Source organism: Scomber scombrus, chromosome 7, assembly GCF_963691925.1.
Source record: "Scomber scombrus chromosome 7, fScoSco1.1, whole genome shotgun sequence".
NCBI lineage: Eukaryota > Metazoa > Chordata > Actinopteri > Scombriformes > Scombridae > Scomber > Scomber scombrus.
This window is the reverse complement of record NC_084976.1, coordinates 32,070,850-32,076,849: the sequence shown is the minus strand read 5'-3', so window position 1 is coordinate 32,076,849 and position 6,000 is coordinate 32,070,850. Positions and strand designations below refer to the sequence as shown.

At 41.2% G+C, this 6,000-nt stretch overlaps 1 protein-coding gene across 1 annotated transcript in view; it reads right to left on the bottom strand.

The window, feature by feature from the left end:
• Window positions 1-6,000, bottom strand: part of nek11 (NIMA-related kinase 11) — a gene marked incomplete at its 3' end in the record, with an annotated part of 47,395 nt that overhangs the window by 632 nt on the left and 40,763 nt on the right.

Below are 6,000 nucleotides of genomic sequence, written 5' to 3'. Positions count from 1 at the left end.
CAGACACACACACACACACACAGACACACAGACACACACACACACACACACACACACACAAACTTATATAAATCAAACCTTGGACAAATTAAAGCGGGTAAAATAAGTATTGAACACGTCACCATTTTTCTCAGTAAATATATTTCCAAAGATGTTATTGACATGAAATTTTCACCAGATGTCAGTAACAACCCAAGTAATCCACACATACGAAGAAACCAAAATAAATAAGTACAGAAATTAATTTATGTGTAATAAAATGGAATGACACAGGGAAAAAATATTGAACGCGCTTAGTGAAATGTACAAAAAGCCTTTGTTGGTAATAACAGCTTCAAGACGCCTGTATGGAGAAACTAGTCTCATGCATTGCTCAGGTGTGAACTCTGATCTTTAGTTCTTTCCATAAATGTTCTATTGGATTCAAGTCAGGTGATTGGCTGGGCCATTGCAGCGGCTTTAGTTTCCTTGGCTGTGTGTTTGGGATCATTGTCTTGCTGAAATGTCTACCCTCGTTTCATCTTCATCATCCTCGTAGATGCCGGCAGATTTTTATCAAGAAAGGTCTCAGTTTGTCAGTGTAGTATGCTGAACAACACCATGATGCTCCCACCTCCAAACTTCACTGTTGGTTTGGTGTTTTTGGGGTGATGTGCACACCATCTGACCCCCAAACATGGTGTGTATTATGGCATCCAAAGAGTTCAATTTTGGTCTCATCTGACCCGACTATGTTCTCCCAGTATTTCACAGGCTTGTCTAAATGTTGTGCAGCAAACTTTAAACGAACATGCTTTTTCAGCTATTGAGTCTTGTGTGGTGAGCGTGCATACAGGCCATGGTGGTTGAGTGCATTTTTGTTTTCTTTGAAACAATTGTACCTGCTAATTCCAGGTCTTTCTGAAGGTCTCCACACATAGTCCTTGGCTATTGGACAACTCTTCTGATAAGTATTTTCACTCCTGGTCGTGTAATTAATGCCATCAGTATGTTTTTCAACAATAAGGTTGCGAAGGTCTTGAGAGAGCTCTTTGCTTTTACCCATCATGAGATGTTTCTTGTGTGACACCTTGGTAATGAGACACCTTTTTATTGGCCATCAGTTGGGAATGAACCAGCTGATATTGATCTGCAAGTGGCAGGATTGCTCTTTTCTGTTCTATTACTGATAGATGCCTTTTTTGCGCCTCCCTTTCTTCATGTGTTCAATGATTTTTTTCCCCTGTGTCATTTCACATTATTATATATAACTTAATGTATGGACACCTATGGTTTGATTTCTTTCTACTTATTTTACCCGCTGTATAAAAGCCAGAGAAACGAATGAAGAGTTGAACTGAGTCAAATGATCCGTCTGTGTGTTAGTTACAGTTATAGAAAGTCTAACGTTCAGCCTCGGACTCTGAGAAAGGATCACATTCACCATGAGACGGGTCTTAAGTGTTTCCATGGCGACTGATTGAAATTCCTCATCCTGTAATTCATCTCAAAGTGTTTTTCTGAGTGTTTCGGGTCTTAGTGGTTTAAATATTTGCAGGTCTGCTGCTTTTCACAGTTCAGCTGAGATTTCCTCTTTAAATAAACTCTGCTGATGTTATATTAAATAAATCCTCATTATTAAACCTGTAAATGATGAAAAACTGACAAATCAAATGTTTATGGCTCAGTGACAAAGGAAGGAAGGGAGAAAGAAGGAAGGATGGAAGGGAGGAAAGGAGGAAGGATGGAAGGAAAGGAGGGAGGAAGGAAGGGAGGAAGAAGGAAGGATGGAAGGGAGAAAGAAGGGAGGAAGAAGGAAGGATGGAAGGAAGGAAAGGAGGAAGGATGGAAGGAAAGGAGGGAGGAAGGAAGGGAGGAAGAAGGAAGGATGGAAGGGAGAAAGAAGGGAGGAAGAAGAAAGGATGGAAGGAAGGAAAGGAGGAAGGATGGAAGGAAAGGAGGGAGGAAGGAAGGGAGGAAGAAGGAAGGATGGAAGGGAGAAAGAAGGGAGGAAGAAGGAAGGATGGAAGGAAGGAAAGAAGGGAGGAAGAAGGAAGGATGGAAGGGAGGAAGAAGGGAGGAAGAAGGAAGGATGGAAGGAAGGAAAGAAGGGAGGAAGAAGGAAGGATGGAAGGGAGGAAGAAGGAAGGATGGAAGGGAGGAAGAAGGAAGGAAAGGAAGAAGGAAGGATGGAAGGAAAGGAGGGAGGAAGAAAGAAGGATGGAAGGGAGGAAGAAGGAAGGAAAAGAAGAAGGAAGGAAGAAGGAAAGAAGGGAGGAAGGAAGGAAGGAAGAAGGAAGGAACAGTCAAAACAGACGGGGTCAATTTGACCCGGGAGGACGATGGGAAGGTTTAAACACACAGCTCAGTGATAATAAGTGTTGGTAAGATGATGAATTCATAAATCAGTTAAACTAGATTTAAAAGCAGCATCAGGTTTGTTAAAATGTACATTTAGTATTTTTGTTGGTTTTATATCATTTGAAATGACATTTGCACCATTTTTTACCAAAAGTAAGACTGAATGCTCCTGAAAATGTCAAATGGTGTAACCACAAAAGAATGATACATATTACATATTTTATCACATAAAGTAAAAACTAGATAAAAAAAAGGAGTTGATGAACAAAACCTCTCTTCAGTCTTTGTGGATTTAATTTGCCAGGTTTAAGTCGACGAGCTGCTGAATAATTACTGAGTCTTAACGAGCTCTGAGAGTTTTAAAGATGATGATGTTTAATTCATGATCTCTGAGGTTTCTTCTCCCCGTCCGCCAATCAGACGGCGCTGCTCTGGGAACAGTGATGTCACTTTATCCTCCTCAGTTTATGAATTAAAACACTCATAAAAAGTGCTTATACCAAATGTTGAAGCACAGATGTGTTTAGAATTCATAGAAGATAAGAAGCATAAACTAACTATAGTAGCAGGATTTCACTTCTTTTTCTCCTTCTTTACTCCAAATGTTCAACTTCTCAAATCACATCTGAGATATGAGAGTGGAAACACCTTAGCAACCGCCTTAGCAACCACCTTAGCAACCGCCTTAGCAACCACCTTAGCAACCGCCTTAGCAACCACCTTAGCAACTGCCTTAGCAAAGTAACGAAGTAACGAACTAAGTAAGTAACAAACTAAGTAGGTAACGAACTACGTAAGTAACGAACTACGTAAGTAACGAACTACGTAAGTAACGAACTACGTAAGTAACGAACTACGTAAGTAACAAATTAACGAACCAAGTAAGTAACGAACTACGTAAGTAACGAACTACGTAAGTAACGAACTACGTAAGTAACGAACTACGTAAGTAACAAACTAAGTAAGTAACGAACTACGTAAGTAACGAACTACGTAAGTAACGAACTACGTAAGTAACGAACTACGTAAGTAACAAATTAACGAACTACGTAAGTAACGAACTACGTAAGTAACGAACTACGTAAGTAACAAATTAACGAACCAAGTAAGTAACGAACTACGTAAGTAACGAACTACGTAAGTAACGAACTACGTAAGTAACAAACTAAGTAACGAAGTAACAAACTAAGTAAGTAACAAACTTAGCAACTGCCTTAGCAACCAGGTGCACATTAATTGACGTGATGAGCTGATGTAATCTCATCAGTAAAGTAAAACATCACAAAGTGTTTATTTATAAATGTTAACTTTAGGTTTTAGATTTTTGAGCATGTTGAACATCTGACATGAGATCATGAGATCATGAAACCTCTAAATGCTGAATATGACCCTTTAATGTGAGGAGTATAGAAGTAAAAACATTTCTCGCTTGACGACATTAATTTTTAATGTCTTCCCAGCCTGACTCTTTATTTGTGAGCTTCGTCTGTGAGCAGAGAGAGAAACTCTGCTCTGAGGTTACATCACGTCTCCCCGAGCTGTTCGCTGCTATCTGACTTTTAAAAAGCTCGGTAATGAGCTAAAGAGCGTCTGACCTGCAGCTGCGTCTCTCACATGAACACCTGCTGAAGGTTTGAGTCAGTCTGAATCACTGCTGTCACACTCTGAGCAGAGACATGAAGACTTAATGGAAACTACATTCGTCTGACTGCTGGAGGGGAAACACCGACCCTGTTTCTGAGAGGTTCAAAAATATAAAAACATTAAATTAATTGGTTCTGTTTTCTTTATGTGAACCTATATTTCCTGTGTGCCTGCAGGCTTCCTCCAAAATAAAAACTCACTGTAGGAAATCTGAATTATATCCACAGAAAATAAACTGTCTGTGTTTTCAGTCCAACAGTTTGATATTTGTGAGTTTTATGAGTTTTATTCCTGAATTTCCTCCAGAAACGCAGACAGACTCACTTCTGTTTCACACTTTTACGTCTCGGTTGGATTCGTGAAACTTCAAAGGTTTCATTTTATAATCGGAGCCTCTCAGATGTCAGATCAGTGTTTCCCAATCTGAGGTTCAGGGGCCCCCAAGAGGCCACGAAAAGTTTCTAGACAATCCCCCAAAAAAATGAAACTTTTATCCAACCTGTCAACAAAGAACTGATCTACTGACAGTTAGTGTGAGTTTATCACAGTCTGATGTTATGATCTGATTCCTCTGATCCCAAAAAATATTCAAAACAAACTCTTCAAAATAAAGGAACTAACTCTTTATAATGAATGTGTTTGGTGTAACTTAACCCTCCTGTTGTCCTCGAGTCAAGGAAGGAAGGAAGGGAGGGAGGAAGGAAGGAAGGATGGAAGGAAGGAAGAAGGAAGGAAAGGAGGGAGGAAGGGAGCAAGAAGAAGGAAAGGAGGGAGGGAGGAGGGAAGGAAGGGAGGAAGGAAGGATGGAAGGAAGGAAGAAGGAAGGAAAAGAGGGAGGAAAGAAGGAAGGGAGGAAGGAAGGAAGAAGAAGGGAAGGAGGGAGGAGGGAAGGATGGAAGGAAGGAAGGAAAGGATGGAGGAAGGGAGGAAGAAGAAGGAAAGGAGGGAGGAGGGAAGGAAGGGAGGAAGGAAGGATGGAAGGAAGGAAGAAGGAAGGAAAAGAGGGAGGAAGGAAGGAAGGGAGGAAGGAAGGAAAGGAGGGAGGAAGGGAGGGATGGAGAAAGGAAATGAGGAAGGGAGGAAAGAGGAAGGAAAGAAAGAGAGAAGGAGGGAGGGAAGAAAGACAGAAGGAAGGAAAGGAGGAAAGAAGGAACAGTCAAAACAGACGGGGTCAATTTGACCCGGGAGGACGATATTTTCCTGTATGAGTAACAAACCCATTTAAATGTCAGTCATTGTAATTTGTCATTAGTTTCCACAACATGTAGAGAAATGACAGTAAATGACTAATTAACTGTGTGCTGCAGATATCAACTTTTCCTTTAATCTTCTCTCATCATCAGTTCCACCTGAGACAAGAGTAAATGAACCTGAGTCATTTTCATTTTCTTCATATATCTGGTGTCATCATTCAGGGTTTTAAAATCTAAAGAAGCAGAATATCTCTTTATCTATCTGTCAAATAGATAACAGAGCTTTTCTTCTTCTTAACCCTCCTGTTGTCCTCGAGTCAAGGAAGGAAGGAAGAAGGAAGCAAAGTAGGGAGGAAGGGAGGAAGAAGGAAGGAAGGAAGGAAGGGAGGGAGGAAGGAAGGAAGGGAGGAAGAAGGAAGGAAGGGAGGTAGGGAGAAAGGAAAAGAGGAAGGGAGGAACCAAGGAACCAAGGAAAGAGGGAAGGAAAGAAGGAAGGGAGGAAGGACAGAAGGAAGAAAGGGGAATAGAGGAAGAAAAGAAGGAAGGGAGGAAAGAGGAAGGAAAGAAAGAGAGAAGGAAGGAGGTAGGAAGGACAGACGAAAGGAAAGAAGGGAGGAAAGAAGGAAGGGAGGAAAGAGGAAGGAAAGAAAGAGAGAAGGAAGGAAGGAAGGAGGGAGGAAGGACCGACTGAAGGAGAGAAGGGAAGAAAGAAGAAAGGGAGGAAGGACAGAAGGAAGGGAGAAAAGAGGAAGGAAAGAAAGAGAGATGGAGGGAGGGAGGAAGGAAGGACAGACGGAAGGAAAGAAGGGAGGACGACACGAAG